The sequence below is a fragment of the Ischnura elegans genome, chromosome 8, assembly GCF_921293095.1.
Source record: "Ischnura elegans chromosome 8, ioIscEleg1.1, whole genome shotgun sequence".
Taxonomy (NCBI): Eukaryota; Metazoa; Arthropoda; class Insecta; order Odonata; family Coenagrionidae; genus Ischnura; species Ischnura elegans.
The window spans coordinates 60434910-60457453 of NC_060253.1; the positions used below are offsets into that span (position 1 = coordinate 60434910).

The 22544-nt window shown below is 40.1% G+C and overlaps 1 protein-coding gene and 1 long non-coding RNA gene across 2 annotated transcripts in view; both read right to left on the bottom strand.

Annotated features, from left to right (window-relative positions):
- LOC124163413 (alpha-mannosidase 2) overlaps nt 1–8538 on the bottom strand; it is a 1009237-nt gene extending 1000699 nt beyond the window's left edge. The window contains exon 1 of the mRNA XM_046540303.1: nt 8435–8538. The gene's annotated coding sequence lies outside the window, so the exon portion shown is untranslated. The remainder of the gene's footprint in view (nt 1–8434) is intronic.
- A 400-nt stretch (nt 8539–8938) lies between these two features.
- The window catches only part of LOC124164011, a 220921-nt gene continuing 207315 nt past the window's right edge, over nt 8939–22544 (bottom strand). Inside the window, exon 2 of the long non-coding RNA XR_006865932.1 lies at nt 8939–9067. This is a non-coding gene — a long non-coding RNA (uncharacterized LOC124164011). The remainder of the gene's footprint in view (nt 9068–22544) is intronic.

Here is a 22544-nt window from a genome sequence, read left to right on the forward strand (position 1 = left end):
GCGACCCTGACGTGATTGATTACTGATATGAAGTGGAGAGAATATATTTTTTATTCATGATATAATTCTCTATTACTGATACGTTTTCCTGTTAGACCTGAACATTTTCCTTTGAATAAGTAGTGATATTGTTTCCAATGTATTTAAAATGTCTAGACATGTTTTGTGGTATCCGTATTCGGGATGCAATCGTATGTATATGCTGGTATTGGTTTTTATTTTGTTTTGAGCGCTGCTGTCGTGTTTTTCCTTCGTAGGCATCTCTGTCAAATACTTTTTCCTGAATTGTTGCGCACTTTTGAAATATCTCATGAGTTATAAAGGCCCACGATAATAAATTAATTGAAATTGACAAAGTTCTAACTCATATAATTCACATTTCCCCGGATTTGGGAAGGTATATGATGAGTGTGTGGTTGCCTACTGGGTATAATGCTTGTCTTCTGACTGACGGGTCTCAGTTTTAGATCCTGTATTACGCCTTCGCACAATGGAAAAAATTCTTTAAGTGCAAAAGTCAGAATAGCTTATGGTGGGACTTCATTCCTTCCCATGTTGATAGTTATCCTTGATTTCCGTGAGCTGAGTTTGCAATCAATGCATATTTTCTTAGTTTTTACACAAGTTTTAGGGCACTTGGCCCTAATACACCGCCAGCCGCCAAAAGAGGGGAGTGGCAGGGGGTGTTAGGACACCAGCCGTGTAAATATAAAAAGTAAATGCTCTAACAAAATACGAATAGTATTTATTAAAGTCCATTATGGTTCGGGTGAAAATATCTCTTAGTTTATCACTTCTGTCGGACAATATACGCATTATTCCTGAATATATCCCCAGCAGAGAGGAAGAAACGACGGCTTTTAATCCACGAGACGCAGGTTAGCCTAATAGTTTCTATTAATTGACAACATATGGACCGCGGAAGTCTTAAAAACTTCATCTGTATTTGTGTTTCGGTAAATTAGTGCCAGTTCAACTACGATGGATACTCTTGTCCTCATTTTCGTCAGTGACGTTCTGTACAGCCTCAATGATGAAAGACTTAATCCGCAAAAGACTTACAATACATAATCCGCGAACTGAGCGAAATACAAAGGAAGGCTGCGCGGTTCGTCAAAAACCGCAACGGGCGTATAGACAGCGTTACCCAAATGTTAAGCGAATTGGGCCAGGAGCCGCTGGAAACTCGGAGGCTGTGCGCTAGGCTTAGCTTGCTCAAACAATTGAGAATGGATTTCTTTAAGAGCGACACGGGGAACATGATATTAGAGCCACACTATATTTCCAGGTCCGACAGAAGACAGAATTAAGAGAGATGTTTTGCCGAATGGATAGATATGGGTATTGGTTTTTCCCCTGAACCATAAAGGGTTTTAATAGATGCTAGTCGTAATTTCCTCAGAGAACTTCCTTTTTCGCCGGCCTCGGTGGCAGCGGGGTAAAGTCCTCGCCATCTAAACCGAAAGTCGCGGTTTCGAGTCCCGCCTGGCTAGGGTGCCCCTATCCAGGGCATGTTTGTGTGTGATAGTAGTTTCATGTTATACCCCCCGATGTAAAAGGCCTTCAGTGAGCAGTTTCCGGGGCCATGAAAATAAATAAATTATGTAAGAACGGCTGGTGTCCTACCACCCCCTGCCACACACTTTTTAGGCGGCTTGCGGGTTATTACGTACTTGTAGATGTATGCTGGACCCTGGAGGCTGGGACCCTCACTCTGGCCGTCGGCTAATAGCCGTGACAGGAGAACTAAAGCGGGCACAGTCGTTTATGCGGGCTATCGCCACCCTTCCCCAAGCGATGCACCGCAGCCAACACCTGCGAAATGTTCTCATTCTCGGTCGCTCGATATTATCCCCCGGATCCCGCGCCGTCCCCGGCCGGAGACCGCACCCGTGTCACCCCGCTGTCATTCCCCGGTCTTTTGTCCGCCTCCGTGGAGAATATCTCCCGCCATCCGTCCGTACATACATTCACATTTAGCACGTACGGGCACGTCGCCAAGCAAAGCCGGCGCACCGAGCCTAACAGCGACATGAATTCCTCCGGTGCTTTCAATTCGCTGCCGCGACAAAACGGTCACACGAATGCCTACTACGACTTCTGCAACGTAAAGAGAATAAAGCGAAAGCTTTTTTACGGAGCATAGATACCTCCACGATGAGCACTCTTTTCCTCCTTTCACGGCGTCACCTCGGGTCAAGTGAAAACAAGCTCCCATTGGTCGGGAGGAGGACGTGACCATGTTTTTCAAAGTCGAGGCCGCGACCCTGGGAAGAACGGTGAGAGGCGAGAAGCGTGGATACCACAGGATACGCTGCAAAATGTTCAACTGTGCCTTTCTCTTTTTTATTTCGATTTTATTTCATCGGAAGAGCAGTGTTATGGTTCGCGATGTGTAACACTCGCTGAACTCTAAGTTCTTAAAGTGAGATAATGCATAGGAGTGTTTTCTTTTTTTTTTTTTGCTGGCCGGGGTTGATCATTGTGGAGAGAGAAAAGGCTCATTTACAGTGCAGCCGTTGGGCGAACGAGGACACTTTCAGGCTCATAATTCTTTCATTTCCATTCGTCTTTCACGTTCATGCCTGGGTTAATTAATGTTCCCATCGGTCGCTGCGGTACGGAGAAAGCAGCGACACAGCCTCGAGTTAAAATTTACTGTACACTCTCTGAAATGAGGGTGAAACGATGGACTATGAGATAAAATTGGTGTCAAAATAGTTGAAATATATAGCGTACGGAAATATTTAGGGACATCGAATCATTATATTCGGTCCAATAACTACATAAAGTGAAAAGGCAATATAAAAATAAACTCAGAAAATTTACGATTCCATGGAATTCAAAAGATGGTATTTAGACTATTATATTTAAAAGAAATTAAACGTAAATATATCCTCTTAAAATGCAATTAGAGTTTTAAATGAGAAAAAATTAAGAGTAAATATATGTAACCAGTCTATCCTTCTTCCAATAAAGATGAACACCTTATTAGCTGAATGAGCTCATTGATTTTTTCCAGCAAAATGTGCGGTCCTTAAGAGAGGTAATTAATTTTTTTAAATTTTCGCCAAATATTCCGTGATTCAACGCTGAGTGGTTTGAAAAATGTGAATGTGATAGTCAGTTTTTCTTATTTTAAATGCATGGACTTACGTGGAGAACAAATTTCAACTAATTAAGTCGCAGTGATGGAGTAGGAATCCTAAATGTTCAAATCTTTGAAGGATTAAATAGGAGACCACGCGATGAAGCCTTAATTTTAGTTCATTATACGTGTTGTATAGTTGGAAATCGTACTTTCATCTTCTGTATCTATTTTTACCGGCAGAAAATCACCTGAATATAATGCTTGAGAAAATGTTTAAGCCCTAGCAAATATAGAGAATACTATGTAAACAATCATACAAATACCGTAGAGGATATTGATAGAAACCAAGGAAGAAATAATTATTTTAATTCACAATGCATGTTAAAGATTGCTGCCTTTTGATATTTGATTATTAATGCTAATTTCCATTCTTAATTATTCAACCTTCAATTTTTCCAGGGCGTGGTCATTTTTATCCCTCAAAATTTCCTACGAGAAATTTTCCGCTCTTACGCCAAATTACCATAATTTCATTTTTTTAACAGTTTTTACAATTTATAAATGAAATATACGGTTCCAGGAGCGGAAAGAGAACTTTACCACTGAGTAGAAAGTTGTAAATGAATCTGTAATTTATTTAGCGAGGGAATATAAAAAATGCTAGCAAAATTAAAGGCGAAAATTAATAACTCTTTTTGATACCTTGATTGAAGGCTTCCCATTTTCAACGCTTGTATTTTTCTTTCCACACTACCTCATCCGCGATTATTTTATTCCTAGAATTTTCAGCTTTTACGCCCACCTTCAGGGTTATATTACCCCTTCGAGAAAATTCTACCAAGCTATAAATAAAATACACGGTCACTGGTGAAGAAAGGGAAATTGATTGATGGAAATGAGGTCTAGCTAGTTTTTTTCTTGAGGAATGAGAAGGCAATAGAAAAATAAACTCAGAAAATTTACGATTCCATGGAATTCAAAGGAATGCATTTAGTGTATTAAACTTAAAAGAAATTAAACGTAAATATATCCTCTAATAATGCAATTATAGTTTTAAATGAGAAAAAATTATAATTAAATAAATAACCAGTCTATTCATGTTTCCACTAAAGGTGAACAAATTATTAGCTGAATGAGCTCATTGAATTTTTATCCAGCAAAATGTGAGGTCCTTAAAAAAGGTCCTTAAGTTATAAGACTACATATTTAGTAAGGATATAATTTAATGGTTTCCTACAAGTGCTTCAACTGAAAATGTTATATACCTACCTTATTAAAAATAAAATCTCCAGGAACCTCTTTTCCTACTTATATTATCGTTTCATGAAGCACTCGACAAGAAAATTTTCCGCATAACTTCATTTTTTGCCGATAAAAAAACACAGCATCCGATTTCGCACTCATTCAAGATTATATTTGTTATAATAAACTTTATAAAGTATATTTCTCCTTTATTTTGATATTTCCCCATGAAAAATAAATCCATGAAGATAGGTAAGCAATTTATGACTCAAATTGAAATTAAAATCTTTCATGTTCTAAACCCATGCTTTTTCTTGTTCCGTCTTTGTGCAAAATACTCGGGTTCAATTAAAAAAATAACATTAATAGTCATTTTAGAGAAATTACTCATTTTTTAATTTCAATATCATCCGCTAACGTCTAAAAGGATTTGCTTAACGGGTCATTGAATTAGATATCATTGCATGATAGTTGTTACCAAACATGAAGTACCATTTTATCTGAAACTAAATCCAAATACGAACAAAAATATATTAAAAATAAAGCGTAGCCTAATATCAATTTAATGTGATAGCAGGAGATTATCCACAGGTAACATCAATGAACCTCTCCTATTTGAACTCGATCATCCCGCTAATGAACTGCGTTTGATCTCTGAGCCTCCGAGGCCTTCCTTCGGCTGACTAATGATTAGTTCCAGCGATTCCTGGAAGGATTAGGTTAAGTACCAACCCTGTGCTAATCCCCAAGATATCAAAATGTCAAAGAAGTTTGAGAACAAAATATTGGTGCAGCTACGGATGGTTCAACATCAACTAAAATACTCGTCTTCAACGTACAAAGCACTACTTCCTGATGTGGGCCTTGTTTTCCCCTGCAATGCGCTTATATTCGAGTCTAGTTCTAGCTTTTTACTTCCAACCCCGGAATCATATGCACTGAATAGCATTCGATCATGTTGTTAATATCTATACCTGCCCCTCCATCTGCCTATTTAGAATTCATTTTATCATTCTTATGATTTCCAGTATTTCTGTGCTACCTATCAATGACAGCTCTAACACTATGGATAATCTAAATTACTCCTCTAAAGTATCTTTTATCTTCAAATTCATTCTAATTTCCCACCTCTTTACTTCTATAGCTAGGTGCTTATCTCCTCGTATGATATTTCTCTAAAATTTTCCTGAGGATGTCTTCATAGCTTTTTATATAGTTCATTCCTCAACCCAATCAGTTAATACAGGTCACATAAAGAGTTTCTTTATCTTTAGTATAGTTTCCCTTGACAGGAAAGTCATTTTAAGGAGGGATGCATTATCTGCTATTAATTGTCTGTGAATGTCTCACGGGCTTCCCACCGGGTTAGGCAATCCATTTCTGCCAACGTTTCGATGAAATACTTTTTCAACGTCGTCAAGGCTGGTCGATCAATCAGCAATTACCGTGCTGACCATAGTAAACCAATACCCTGTAAATCAGTACCCCAGTGCTGGACAGTTTCAATACTTCTGTGTTATTTCTTAATAACCAGCCTTAAATGCGAGGAATGGTTGTTTAGTATTATATTGTAGAGTGAATTTTGCTTTTATTTTTTCATTTGTTTATACGGAGGTTAAATTTAGAGGTTTACCACTTGGTTGAAAAAGAGCAAACTACGAATTTTAAGAAGACGGAAGAAGTAATAATACGTCCGTAGCAAAATCTAAGGATTTCAATTGGCGTAATAATAAGCCCAGAGTTTGCAAAGAATTAAAATAATGATTAAGTAAAGGGTAGAAAATGTGTAAAATAAATAGAATAAAAAGCTGATAATGTGGAGGAAAAGAGAGAGGAGTAGACGCTAAAATACGGAAAATGAAAATATTCTCCGCGACGAAAAGTTAAGTTAGCGGGTAATAAAAGAAAATTTAAAGGAAAAGCGATGGGCGTCGAGAGGGAAAAACAAAAGGGGGCTTTATCATGACTAACGAAGCCGTAAATTGCTTTGTAAAACTGTCGAAATTGATTCCGATTTACTTTTTAATCTGCCGTAATTACCGCGTAATTGGGCGTTGCGGGAGGCTGTGTAGAGTGAAGGGGTGGGGTGCGTTGGGGGGGGGGGGGGGGAGGGGAGGGGGGGGGGGAAGAAGCCCTTAAGGGCTCTTTTGTAATTTGTTCTCTTTTCGCCCCCTTTTCTCCACTCCTTGCGTTCGAAGCGAAGGCTCTTTGCCGTAATTGAAATTGTTTCACGGGATCTTGAGATGTCACTTGTCTGGAAAAGGTTGTGTGTTAAGGCCCAGAGGGGGGTGGGGTGTGGTGGGAAGTAAGCAAAGGGAGTGGGATTAAAGAAGTGGAGTGAGGAAAAAATGGAACACACTCTTGTAAAAACGAAAAACAAAAGAAAATATATTTATATCGTTAGCGCCAGGAACGTAGCTGGATCGACTCTCTGGAGGTAATTTTTTTTTTTTACCTAAAGCTTTTTCGTGAAGGCGGATGCTAATCGGTAAGTTAAATTCAATACGAGAAGAAAATGAAAAGGGTGAAAAAGGAACTTCATCTCAGCATGTTAACATGGAAGCGGGTCTCTTCTACTCTCTTGGAGCGCTAATAAAAGTTTTCTTTCTCTCCTTCAGGTTTCTGCGTTTTTGTTTTGAAGAGAGAAACTAGCACCATTTAAAAATAGGAGAGCAGGTATCCGCGAGAGAAGTGCACTCCTTCTTGTGTGAACGTTTTCCCTGGGTTGAGCGATAGAATTCCAATTAGCTCGGCCTCCTGAATTAACTCGCGACGAAGGTATTTGCTAATTCACCTCTTTCTTGTGATAATGTGCGCTCTCATCCCAAGTTGCGAGCTCTCGATCTATCGTTTCCATGAACGATTCGAATCGTCGCGAAGGTTCATAGTGCAATTAAATTCAAGTATTAAGATTATTTCTAAAAAAAATAACATACTTTCCGGCTTCCTGTGATGGCTTTTCGAACTTTTGAAGGAGTTTTTGAATAAATTAATCGTTGAATGTTTCATAAGCGTAAGTACATTGTCCTATATTTATCTTTTAACGCTAAATTTTTGGATTTAAAGAGGCAAGGTACTTTAAAAAAAAAGTATGATTGCTGCATAAAAATAGTTTTGAATATTCCTCTTCTTACTTCTACACAATATACGACATTTCATCCCGTTAGCCTCTTTCTCAGTTTTATCACTAGCATTTAAGTTGTACTTCGTCGACTTCATTAAAATCTGAAGCGAAAATTATTTCGTCATTTATGTTCTTGTTGCTACAAAAACTATGCCAACGAGGCAATTGCTACATAAATATTCTCCAGAGAAAATATACGGGGAGATGGAATGCATGTGGATAAATATCCTTGAGTCATAAATGTCTTCAGGGCTGACTCAAAACCGAGTTTTATACTTGCATATGTAAAATAAATGAGTTATTCCTTCATACAATTTATATTGTACCAATAATTGTATATTTTATGAGTGCTGTATTTCCTTTCGTGGAATGAACCCGTGTCACACAACCTGGTGGTGGCTTGCACGATTCCTCAGACATGTGGATGTCGGGAAAAATAGTAAACTTTACTTTCACAAACTTTGACTAGCTTCGATACTCTAATGGTCAATTTTAACCCAAAGGGACCTAGATGCTATTCGAGTAGTCAAGAGTTTTACATCGTCTGAGATTACCAATGGATGCATGAGGCACAGGGCTCTTGGAAATATCTCTTAATAATCACCTATTAAAATTGCCTATGGTCGGAAGGTTTCCTTCGCTTGACAGGGTATAAATAAGCCAAATGCTACCTGCTAGAAAGGTATTCTACCACCCGCTAGCAGCCTGCATCGTAGCGGCGCTCATAGCCTAGCACCAAGGCTCACACAGCGGTAGCCGGAACCAGAATGACGTCACACGGGCTTTTACCAACATTCATACTTAGCCGACGCGTTTTCGCGCGCTTGAAATTTTTTAATTTTTCATTTAATCGCGAAAAATAGATATCGTCATTTAAAAATCTAAAAGCGTGACATACGTACTCCAGGAGTAATAATCTTTCGATTTAAGCAATAAAAAAATAGGAAACCACCCCATTCAGCGCACTTGTTACTGACCTGGAATTCGAACTTCTTGAACTGCTCCACCGTGTCCACGTCCGCCTTGGAGGCGATGAGCGGTCCCCCGGCGGGGCACGACCTCGCGCCCCCGAGCACCAAGTCCTCCTCCACCCACTCCCCCACCCCTCCATCCTCCTCCTCCCCACCACCCCCCTCTCCCCCCACCTCGTTCTTCTCCTCCCGCGAGGATACATCCCCCTTCTGCTCGTTGCGATCCAAAGATTGTTGCGGCGCCGCCGGCGGGCCATCATCCGGCGGCCCTCCTAGCGGACCATCCGCTGGCCCCTGGGCGTCTCCGGAAGAGCCCTTGAGGGCGGAGGAGGAGCCGTGCCCGGGCTCCGGGGGCCCTCCGACCTCCCCGTTGGTGCCGCGAAAGTTGGTGTAGTAGAGGAAATAGGCCGCGCTGAGGAGGAGGGCGCCGAGGGCGAAGTAGCGGGCGGAGCCGCGGCGGAAGACGGCGCGGATCATAGTAGCGACGATCTCCTCTCCGCTCTTCTTTTGTTTCGTGACGATTGCTCTTCAAACTGATGCTGCTCTGCTTCTACTCGCTTCGGAGACTCGCGACGGGGCCCACATGCGTGAGTAGGCGGGAAGGGACGGGGACAGGTCCTCGGTGAACGTGGGAATCACCTGTTGGGAGAGGAAAAAAGAAATTTAGTTTCATTGCAGCATAGATAAGCACTCGCGAAAGTAGTGTTCAAGTAAATTTTTTTATAATTGAGTTTTTTTCTATCTTTCTCTTGACCTCAATTCTCATTTTCATTGCAAAAACAACATGATGAAGGCATACAAAAATACCGAAAAGCTGGAAAAAATGTTTGCATTTAACTCTGAAAAACCGACACCCCATGATACTAATCAACATTATTTTTTAAATACCGAATAAAGCACAAATTCCATCGCATTTGGTTAAGCATGCCCTGAGAATTGACGGTTCATGACAAATAAATTTTAGCCAAATATTTACCAAGTTTATCGCCTATTATCCTATTCAATAGCATAACAGTCTGTTAGCCAAGTAAGCACAGCTATATTCGAGACGTAATTTAATTACTTTAATGTCACAGTGAAATATCTTTAATGCATGCTAAAATTTTTAAAGATGGGAAAAAACATGCATCCGCACAACATGCAAGCGACGATAATCTACCTTGAGTCAGCACACCTCATAGTTTTACGACAGAGAAGAGATAAGAGGAGTACTTATGTGTATAAAATATATGTGGCATAAAAACTGTTATTCTGAGTAATACGTATCATGCTTATCCTCCTGATAATCCGAACGATAAAGTTGCGCCCGGTTTTATAACTATGGCGGTAATCTAATCATAGCGCGTCCGGATTATGATTACATCGGTAAGAAGGTTGATGGCTTAAATTCTCTCATAAATATCCCCGCTGATCTATAAATGCTCGTATGTTTTAAGAAGCAAAAGCAACAAAAACTACATCCGGTGTTCAAAATATGGTAATCACGAAGCATCATTTTAAAACATAATCCATTCAAAAACATTTATTTTGAAATATTAGAGGCTATACGTGTAGCTTACCTCCGAATAGTTGATACGATATTCATTTTTCAATTCATCACCCTTTTTTTCTAATATCATGCAAAACTAAATTCCCTACTCCATCAACAAAACAATTTTTTTTTTAATTCTGTGAAAACTCTTAAATAGTCACTTTATTGTATCGTAAATGAAACGGAGGACAATCCAATTCCTTTCAATTCAACATGGCCATTCGGTACTTCACACCCTGCAGAAAATGTGATTGTTCCTTGATAATCAAGTTTAAAGTCTTCGAAATGTCGCTAAGGGATAAATTCTTCCATTTAGAGGGAGCTAAGCACTAATAGATATTAGAGCGTGACAGAGCTGCTTGGTCCTAATTGAGGACATGCCAAGCAAGAACGTAAAGCCTCCCGAGTGAGTGGTAATTATTTAATTCTTATTTCGATATCGTTTGGTGTTCTTTAGGTGCTGTAAAACAAGTGAGATAAATTAGTAGTCCCTAGCATGCAGTAGGCTTTTACTAGTACCTGCCGTGCAGAGCGGTAAATGGAAATTGTAAAAACGCTTTCAGACACGTCCAACGACGTAGATAGTTTCCTTCCGGACCAAAATGGCTTGGGAGCGCCTCCAATGGGGAATGGTGGAACGTGTGATACTATTCGATATATAGGAATAATTACACAAGGTTAGTAGAAGATAAAGAAGGAAGAGGATGCAAATAGAAGAGAAAAGGTGTAGAGATGCTAATTGAACACGGTGAAATGAAAATAAAATTGTTTTATCTCACCTCTTTACACGATACGCTCACGATAATTGACTTAACTTTCTTTAATAACAATGGATTTTGAGAGTAATCCGCTCCAAGATTTTAAAATGCCTAAAGTTTCCTCTCCAATGCCGGAGACCTCATCGGGGACTTGGCTAATGGCCCTTAGCCCCGATGAGGTTGCCAAAATACGATAGGACACATCGGCCTTTTTAAAATCTGAATGTGAGTTACCCCAAAAGTCAGAAATATTGACGAAAGTTTTAGTAATTTTACTCAACGTTGTGAAATATTTCAAATCTGAAGCGTGAGAGATGGTGAAATTTGCATTAAATTTGCACTGTGAATTTTTTTCCGTGGGCAATAATATGAATCGACTGGACGTGGACTAATTTTAGAGATGACTCAAAAAGAGAGTCTGTTGGTTGGGGAGCACCCAAAGAAACGAATTTAGAAGTAAGGTCGCTGATCGGTTTTACTATCGGTGTTTACTATATGTTCCCAGGATTACTGGACCTGTATGTGCGCAGTATTTTCGCAGGTGCTCACATCTGACTCTGTACTTATATGAGACGCCATATATATGCCCTTCATCTGCATCCATACTACCCCGCAAGCATAGGTGCATGGTGGCGCGTGTTAGGCCACCAGCCGTTTTCACATAAAAAACAAACACTCAAACGAAATTATGACTAGCAATTATTATATTGCTTTGGGAAAAGCGAATTCCTACAGCTATCCGTTCGGAAAAATATCTCTCTTGATTTATTGTATCTGTTGGACCTCGAAATGAAGTGGGGCCTTACTATGATAAAATAAATAAAATTTACCAAGAAAATGACTCAGAGTGTTGAAACCACAGTCGCGAATTGAGTTAAATATGAAAGGGAGGAAATTACCATTTACACTTCATATTTTATCATGGATACATCGCATTTCCACCAATTCAAGCCTAAAACGATTTCACACGTTGCAATATAATGTTCTCCGCGTCGTTCTTAGAGATCTATTCAAATGTCCCTTATGTTTCCAACTAGGCTTCCATGGAGATTATGACGATAAGCAGCGATTCTTCTGGGTTTCCTTCCTCGTTCATCCATTTTACTGGACAATATTTCGCCAACGCTACAGTTGGCATAGGTCCACTGAATAGGAAGAAGTCCACTGACTTTTCAGTGGACCTAAGGAAGCTGACTGGAACGTTGGCGAAATATCGTCCGGTAAAATGGATAAACGCGGAAGGAAATCCAGAAGAATCGGTGCCTAATGTCCCTTATGCATTCCCTTCTGATCGTAAAATGTGAAAGATGGAAAACGAAGACTTCGAAATGGACTAGAGGTATTCAATAAATAAAAGCCACCCTTTCCTACCATCCATTATGCCATGTCTTACGGACGCCAACATACTACGGAAGATCAGATCATATAAATAAAATAAGAGAGTAGACTGTAGAACAGACAGATTCAGAATGTATTTTTTCCACGATCAATAAGAGATTATAACGGCAGCGATAGAATTCATAAATAGATTAGAAGACTAGAAGTGTAGCTTACTAACCTATGTAAAACTTAATGCATGTTTCTTAATTTTATTATTATTTCTAACAGCATAATTTGTTAGTATGCGTGACGTTTTTTGGACTGTGTGCATGTGGGAGTCCAATTGCATGCTGCATGCTGGTGATCGCCCCCTGCCAAACACCCTAGAGGTGGCTCGCAGGGTATTATGTAGATGTAGATCATTCTTCTCCATCGCAATCGACTTATTCTTACGCACAAGAGTGCGCGCAATACGAATAAATGGGCGACCTTGTTCGAACTGGGTGCATATCTCAATCTCCCCGCGCGCAAGGACCCCTTTTCGGACCTCCCAGCCTACACTCCCGCTGCACAAGAGGTCCCCGAAGGACAGAAGCAGGCGGAATTCCCTCAAAGTGCACACGGTGTGGGGTGATGGGGTGAGTGCGTATATATATAAGGGCGGACAGAGCGAGGCAGGCGAGCCGGCTTCGTCGTCGCCATTAGGCCACTATTGCGAAATGCACAAAGGGACACGCCACCTTGTATGCGCGGGGTGGGGATCGGTCGGGTGCGGTAGGGAAGGGTGCAGTAGCCGAGGGAGGAGATTAGAGGAGGAGATTGAAGAGAGTGTGGGTCCCTTTCGCGGACTCCAAAGGGTTCCTGATGCTGCTACAGAGAGAAGCAAGTACGATCGGAGCTGTAAGCGTAGCTTTGTTCCACGACCTATCGTTCCCAAGTCCCTCCTCCTGTCCGTTTGATCTAGAGGAAGTAGGTATCTGCCATACGATGTAGTTAGTATACAGGGCAGGAGTTGAAGAAATAAAAACTTCGATTTTTCCACATGGTAATTTATTTTTTCCAACCATGGTTTCGTAACCGCTTAATGTTTTCAAAGTGAGGGGCACAGGCAAATTGGAATCAGTGGTTAGCGAGGTTACTTGGTGGAACCTTGACATATATATTTATAAAGGTACCTATAGAAAAAACCTATAAATATAAATTAAGCTTTGTCGTATTCCACAAAGATTTATCAAAAGACTCGACCGGTTTCGACCTTTTCCGGCTATTATCAAGACTACTATTACTTAAAAGCCATCTTCTATTATTTATAGCATATAGGATGTTACAGGAGGAATCTGCAATTCTTCAGTTAGAGGTATGAGATAAAATTTTAAGCATTTATCGTCCATAAACATGGGGTCACGACTCCTTAGTTACAAAAAACGTCACGCACACTAACAAATTATACTACCGCAATCATTCAAATGCAAAAACTAGCCAACTAATCATTAAGGTTTTCTGCCAATAAAGATAGAACACAGAAAACATACTGTTAGAAAAAATAAGAAAATATTAAAAACATGCATTAATGCACACATAAGTTAGTTGGTAAGCTACAATACAAGTCATCAAATCTATTTGTGACTTCTAACGCTGCCGTTATAATTTCTAATTGATCGTGGAAAAAATTCTGAATCTGTCTGCCCTGCAGTCTATCTCTTTTATTTCTTTGTATGATCTGATTTACCGTAGATGTTGGCGTTCGTAAGACGTCAGGAGCAGTGTAATTTCGGGCGAAATTTCTAACTTCTTCAGAAAATGCACTGCTCCTGAATTTATCGAATAGTTTTAGTCTATATTTCAGTCTACGGCCCGACAGAGATTCTATCCAAGTTTATCTAAGAGGTCAGTTACACTAACTAAACTAACGAAACGACTTTTCACGTACCTGTCAGCTCTACTTTGCACGCGTTCTAACTCTGTTTATAATTGTATTTCATGAGGGTCCCTAACACTAGCAGTGTACTCTAAATGAGGTCTAACGAGGATGAAGTAGCTAATTTCTCTCACTTCGTCGTCTTACTTACAAGACCGTGGCTCAAAATTTAAAGTGAGTCGACTCAGATTACTTGAAAAGGAGTTTTTCGTAGTTTATGTGAAAAATATCCTCCGCACTATTGGAGATGGGATTACGAGAGGTAGTTAAAGAGAATAAACTGCAAAACAGAAATTTAAAATGTATTAGTGAGTCGTATTCCAGGGAATAGTACTTATGCACTTGCACAATTCATGGAATTAATTTCTATCATATCTCGGACGACCAGTTGTATAATTCTCTTTTTTCATTCGTATTTTTAATAATTACTAAATATGCACTACAATTTCATATCCTATTAATTTTGGGTTTTCTTTGATCTTAATTTCTTCGCGGTAAACTCTTTACTTGACCATTACCTACGAAAGATTTATTAATTTTCATTATTAAATGTTAACTTATTTGAGCTTTGCATATTAGTGCATACTTGTTTTCTTCTTACGTTCCTTTGAGCGATGCATGCTTCTTAGGAGCTTACGCCAAATGCATGAAATGTGTCCTCATTATTTTCAAATCATAAGCTTATGGCGTATTGCATGCTTATGATCAATAACCCCACGGTAAACACCCTAGAGAGATAGCTCTCAGAGTATTACGTGGATGCACTTTATTTCAGGCCCACAAATGCCAGCACCATGAAACATAGCCATCATCATTAAACTACCGCGGGCGTATCACAGACGATTGCCGGCATCATCATCTGCTGCGGAACTTGAGAACTCGCGAGGTGGTAAAGGAATGTCGTGCAGCGAGGAGGATCAGCATGAAGCCCTCGGTAATGGCTGCCAATACCAGGTCTGCTGAGAGCAGGATGACTCATCATTACCTGCTATCCCGGCTCAAGGCGTAACTCGGAGAACTTAAAATAGGACCCGTAAGTAAACTTGTGGTGAAGGGTGGATTTAACCGCTTCACCGTGGCCTTGCTAGTGTTTACCTTGCCCTTCCCTCTCCTTTAAGTTGGAGTAGGATTTTTTTCCGAAGGAATTTCGGTTTTCTCCTTTCACTCTCGTTGTCCCTCTCCGTCGACGACCTTGTCCTTCAACCCGGCAGAACTACCTCTCTCGTGGTCCTACACCATAGCCTTAGCGAAAGCACACTGGCAACGAGGAAATGCTATCTACATCTACATCGCACCCTGCGAGCCACCTCCAGGGTGTTTGGCAGGGGGTGACCAATCACCAACATACAGCATTCAAGAGGACAGTCAAATGCTCACCGCTCGGTCATAGAAATATTCATCTACATCTACATAATACCCTGCGAGCCACCTTCAGGGTGTTTGGCAGGGGGTGACCAATCACCAACATGCAGCATGCCAGAGGACCGCCACATACACACCGCACGGTCATAGAAATATCCCCCACACTAGCAAAATATGCATGCATATTTTTTAAAAAACCTGCTATTAGTTAGTAATTCCTACAGAAAATACATGAAAGGTTAGAACAAAAAAAAAAAAACATGCAATGAGTCATCATAGCGAGTGACGCCGTTAATCCTATTAATTGAGACAACGTTGCCATCATAATAGTACGAGGGAAGAAAGAAATTTTAAATCTCTCTGTTTTGCAGTCCCTTTCATTTATTTTCTTTTCATGATCACGTCTACCACAGTACGACGGTAAACGAAGGATATGATTCGCGTCGTCTGAGAAAATATCATCAACGAATTTACAAAGTAAATTAAGCCTATACTTCGATCTACGCTCCTGTTAAAATTCCCATCCTAACTCGTGTAACATACTGGAAACGCTGCAGTTTTTACCGTAACAACTCATCACAAATCTGGCCGCCCTGCGCTGTATTCGATTGATTTCAGCTATCAGTCCTTCTTCATAAGGGTCCCATACGCTAGCAGCATATTCTCAAGGCCGTTTTACACGGTACACGGAATTGAGCAATCTGACGTACGTGCGAAGGCGCAATCAAAATTGCGTCGTGTAAAGCGGTGAATTGCTAGAACACATGCGAGAATGCGTGGATGCGAGACAGAAAAATAGCCCCTGTTCTAATTTCGTTCATGCGTTCGCGCAATTCCACGCCATTTTAGAAATTAATGCAGCTCTAACCTGCGCAATTCCGTGTACCATGTAAAACGGCCTTCAGAGAGGCCTCACTGAGTACTGTATGAGGCATTATACATTGGAGCACCCAATGTGGCTCCTGGGCACCCGAGATCATTGTGGACCAAAATTAAGTATTGCTATTGCAAATGGTAAAAGTTAGCAAATGAAAATAATGTGCCTAAATAGATTTTATAGGAGTACTCATACTTTTCCTGCCTCGAGATAAATTGATTATTATTAAAGAATTCTAGCTATTTAGGTAGCTTTGCATGGAGTTTCACGAAGGTTTCCGGTAGTCTCTCCTCTTCTCATGGACTTCCCTCTTCAATTCAAAATAATGCCTACTCCCTTTCGTTCTACCTAAAAATCCTATTCTCTTTTTCCTCTCCCTCATTTACCCAACCATTCTACCCTCCAACACTGTTTTCAACATCCCCTACCCGCTAAGTACCCCCTCCATCCACACCTTCTGCCTCCTCCGTATCTCATCTAGAAGCTGACTCACCTCACCCACCATGTCCAGCACTTCCTCTTTGCTTTCCCTTCCGTCTACTCTGACTTCTCCATTTTTCTCCACGCCCACATCTCTAACGCCTCCAGTCTTCTCCCGTCCTTCTTTCTAATTGTCCATGTTTCCGCACCGTAAAGCGCTATCTTCCAGATCAGACTCTTCGCTAGCCTTTTCTTTAATCACTTGCATCAAATAACAATGTTGATTCAGTGTTTTGGAGCTTTAGTCTTGATTAATTTTAAATGCAAATATTTGCCATCGTTTTGGTATATTTATACACCATCTAGGCTATGAATGAATATGAGCACATCATTTCGATATTCAGAAGACATAAAAGGTTATGACAATGTCTTTTACAATGTTAAAAAATAAAAAAGAAAACGAATTCACCAGAGATTATAATTTCACTTTATTTTATTATTGTAAAAATATAATTTAAACCTCTATGGCGGAGATAAAAGGGAAATCGAAATACATGTTTATATCGCCAACTCATTCCTTGATAATATATAGGAGTATAATTTGTTAGTATACGTGACGTTTTTTGGACGGTGTGGTGTGCATGTGGGAGTCCAATGCATGCTACATGCTGATGATTGATCACCCCCTGCCAAACACCCTAGAGGTGGCTCGCAGGGTTTTATGTAGATTTAGATGTAGACCACTTGTTTTTACCGTCTCACCCAGCATACTACGCTTCAGTCACCAATTACACTATTACTTACAAATTGAACTATATTTTATACATATATAAAATTGAAATATATGTTATATATACCAAAATCAAGAAAAGAGTGTTCAGGTGTCTTTGAAATGATACGTTTCCGTTATATTTCAACCACTAAAGCGGACATAAAAGAGCAGTCGAAATACACATCACCAACTCGTTCCCTGATACCTTATACCCATTGCCCTCTCGTCTCCTAGAACTTAGCCACGCATGATGGTCGACAAACACCCAGCATACTACGCTTCAGTCACCAATGATACTCCCACAGCCACCATGGTAGCCGCACGGAGGTATATCGCGACGCGATACGGAAATTCGATAATCGTACCAGCCCCTATACATATATTGTGTCTGTGTGGCTGTCTCGCGCTGGTTCTCAATCCTGCACCTCACTCTGCACCCCCGCATGCGAGGGCTCTTCGCCGCCGCACCCCTGTGACTGACGTCCGTGTGACGTGAATGTCCGCACACGTCCAAAGGGTCCGTGAGTTCGCCACGACGCGCCAGCGTGCGTTCGTGCCGTGGCGGGTGCGTACTACGGTCCCGGCGGCGCACGAAAGTCAGCCTGATTGATGGCACCGACTCCGTTCCGTTGTAGCTCTCTCTTCCATCTACCTTATCCCTCTGAAGTTCTCCCACTGCCTCTAGTTTTCTCTCTCCCCAGTCGTAGCCCTGGCTCATTGCTTTCCAGTCCCGCTGGCAAATGAGCGTTGTTAGATGCACGGAGTCCTTCTGTCAGTCCTCAGCCTTTTTGTTGCAGCAATTTTTTGTTACAATAAAAATCCCGCCCCTTTTTTTAATGAAACAATATTTTCAACCCTTAAAAATTGGTTATAAAAACCCTTAATACTGGTTAAACCCTTAATATTGGTTATTTGTCACGATAAAAAGTCCGCCCCCTTTTTTAATGAAACAATTTTTTCACCTCTTAAAAATTGGATATGAAAACAACCAAGTTTGAGTCAACGATTTGAGATTCAACATTACTAATAACTAATTTTGACATTTCATTGCATTCGAATAAAAAAAAACTACCGCCATAACCTGTGCAATACCTGGAGACGAAGTATGCACGCCTCAGCACGACTGAATCAAAGTTCCTGCTACGGTTTCATGGCCTTTGAAATGTATTTCTTGGATATAAAATGCATTCTTCTTTAATGTTTTCCATAGTTAACACCTATTAGATAACCTTCATTGAGTAAATATTTACAGCTCTAACGGATAAAATTTCAGCGTAACGTAATAGAATTTATAGAGCTTTGAATGTATTCCTACAAGCAGCAATATTCTTACTGTCAGACAAACGTTTTAGGTATACTCCAAGGAATATTAAGTATGATGCATGGACAAAAAGGTGACAAATGACGACAAAGGTGACAAAATAAACGTAGCTAGCGTAAGAAATGTCAATTCAATAAACCATTTTCTTGTTTAACTGGGCGTCGTAGAGTACCGAACACACTGATTTGAATTCAACCTTTGCCAAATTATGTGCTACTCTTACCTTTGAGTCTAAAAGTAGCTAAATTTTATCATTTATTTGAATCATCAACAGGAAGCTGCGCCCTTCAAGTATTGATTATAAGCTGGAACAATATCTAATCCCTCTCTTTCCTTTACATACTAGCAATTTTCTCTTCAGCGACCCATAAGAGCAAGAAACAAGCAGTAAAAATCCATTTCGCGTTCTTTGGCTTGTGAAAATACGGCTTTCGAAACGCGTCTAGAGTAGCCAAATTTTCATCTCAAGGGCGTCAGCCTAACTATACCAGAGTACACCACGCGAGAGAGTAAAAAAATACACTAATTACATCTCCTACGATTTCGGACGGCTTTGAGCACGTCTGATGAACGCGGGATTTTCTCCATGGAGTGGGACACAATGGAGAGGAGTGAAACAAGTGGCCTGCTCATGTCTCAATTCAAAGTCTCTCCTTTTGCTTCGTACTAAAAGTACGCACTCCACTCACTTCCCTTGCCCTGCACATAGCGACGGACCCTCTGGTTCCACACTTAGCCAGGCTCGCTACAGACTGAGGATACGTGCCATCTCAGTCAATAAACTGGATGGCATAGGAAGGTTCGTGCATATATGAGAAGAGGCAAGGGGACCTACCTCCCAACGGGCATCGTGCTTTGGTGCTATACACAGGAAAGAAAAAAAACAAGAGCGAACTCGCCTCCTTTTGATGTTGATTAATTGATTCTTGATCCTTTTTTTCTAGCCCTTGTTTCTCTCTTCTCAGTTCCTTGACTTCGCCTTTTTCTGGACCCGTGATTCTCTGTTTTTTTTACCTACAAGTTTCACCCCACTCACTGTACACGAGTGAGTTGCCACATTTGAAGAGGGGAAAAAACTTTGAAAAGGGCTCGGACAAGTATCGGCTTCTTGTCCAGTTCAGGGACCTAGAAGTAATATCTATGCTGGTGGCATTGCACAAGAGGGAGTTGGGTATTAAATCTCTACCATTAGTGAAAGAGGATTATGTTAATGCATTCGATGAAGTTGAATCAAGATAACTACATTCTCTATTGGTAATTAATCTACAATAGTGATGGAATTAAATACTACATGTCAATGTTTTTTATTTTTGCAAAAGATTATATTCCAGAAATATCCATTTAAAGCTCACTGACGACAGGAAGACTCCTAAATTTAGCTATACTGGAACCCTCTCCTTTCACTAATAAAAGCTGTTATCGGGTCATGTTTGGGTCTATGCTAGCGAGGTTAACTTTACGTTTATTACGTTGCTATGTAAATTACATAGTGACAGTATGTTGCTTGATTATATGACGGAATCGATTCAGGGAGCACTGTCAAATTCACGTTATACAACAAGGTATGAATGGAGCACAATTCATTCATAAAAAATGAGCTTTATCAAGATATTTATTATATCGGATGGAATTCTTCAGGAAACAATTATGTTGGTAAATCTGTAAGCATTGGGTACATAGAAGTGAAAGTGGAGAAGTTATATGTGCATTGAGTCAAATGAAGAAACATTATTTCTGGTGGTACAAACCATTTAAATTATCATCAGCAAAAATGATCCAAATGGACTTTTTTATACATACTTTCCATCGTTGATTAATTCATTAAAAGTAGCGTTTAAAAAATTATGATCGATTTTATAATTCTTAAACATTCTATTTGTACTACAAATTCACAGTATACTAAATCACCGCCCGTAAACTTGATATAGAATGATACTCTGGCTAATATAAACCATGGTGGAATGAAAATAATAGTCAATCATTATCTAATTGGGATTTTATGTAGTCGGATTACTAAGGATTTAGATCGTAAAATCACATCCTGTAATCGGCATAAAGTAAAACTATATGGGCTGAATAAAATGGTGGAATAAAAGCATCGTTTCATATGGTTTTTACACTGCAGCCCTTTATTTGATCCTTTCCTTTGACATTTATTTGACTGTCCTGTTGCTCTACCTTATCATATATTTAAGTCAAATTGTGTGGCGAGTCAAATATATGACTTATTGGGAATTCGTATCCTGATAAATTTTCGGGGGTTGGGTTTGAAGGAGGGAATGTACTTCAGGGAGGAGGGTTCACTCGGTAAGGGTACATGTAGGGTACACATATTCACTTCCTTTTTATTTGTAAACGGCTGTTATCCTAACACCCCCTGCCACACGCCTTTTAGGTTGCTTGTGGGGTACTAGATGTAGATCTAGGGCTGTGATCATCCCATCAATTCGACGCGGTGCTGTTTGAACCCCTTGACCCCTGAATTACTCGCTACGGCCTTGTTTAATAAGTAAGGAGCAGTTCGACTACGTTAATATTCATATTTCCACATTTAAAAAACTGGAAAAATGCAATGAGATTTTTTACGGAAAAAACAATCATCGGTGCTCGGTTAGAAAAAAATCAGATACATGTTAGTCTACTAAAATCACTGAATATTTCTTTTTATAATGGATAATGTCGAAAGATTTCTATAAAACAATCCCCGTTACTCAACGCATGAGTCAGTCAGCTTCAAAGTTGCAAATCATTTTCCTTCCTCCTCCGGTTTAACTCGATGGAATGGAATCCAAATCCCTTATGCACTTTATTAAACTGGAATCACTGGTGTAATCAAATCACCCAAGCTTGGCAGAGCCCACGCTAGAGCGATTCCGCTGTGCAAGTCAGCAGAAAACTTTTCCTTGGATGTAATTAGAGGCTGGCGGGTTCATATTGTTGCCTGAAGGGGGAAGGAAGCCTTATGAGATGGAGAAACGGAGAAAAAGTTTGAAGACAAACTCGCCACCCTTAGGGTTCACGAGGCGGAAAAATTGTCCCCTCTCCTCCCTTGCCAAAAGAAGAAAGGGACATTTCTGCGTGGTCCGTGCCGAGATACGAGGAATGCCGCTTTGGATGTTCAGTAGCTAAAAGAATCAGACACGGAATTCATAAAGGTGTGACAAGGTATTCAGTTCGCTTACTGAAACAGAAAGTTACCATATCATTGAAGTCATGAATGCGACGGATAAAAAAGCGAAAATAATTTGGGCGAAAAGCATATTCCATTTAATCGAAGGAGAAGTGGATGACATACAATAAGGTATTACAAAAGGCACCTTTCATGCATTAATATTTGTAAACAAGATGCACTGAATTGTTGAGGCCTTTGCTTTGTAGAATTCCATTATATGGTTGGAAGAAAATTACTTTGCTTTTCTACAAAACACTTTTGTTATATTTTAATGAACATGACTCCAAATACTTAAAAAGAAAGCTGAATAATAATCGATTTGCTTCAAACTGTGGAGAATTCTTTCATTCAAACGTTTTAAAGAGACTTTTTTTTTAGATGAATCTAAATGGATCTAGACTAACCTTTGTAGACAGGCCTAAGAAGATGAAATGAGAAAGACAAGCTCCATCTCGGGAGAGGCTTCCCTTTTTTTTCGAGAAAACTGTCTTGCACTCTTTAAAATGCTGCAAGGGTAAGGGGGAGATAATTGATTTATTATTTTCCACCCTCATCTCCTTTCCTCTTTCCGTTTCCTGCCCACGAACAACCCTCGCAGGGTTTTCCCCCATCCCTTAGAACCCCCTTAAAGGACGTATTACTACCGGGGTCCATCAGGACTTAAT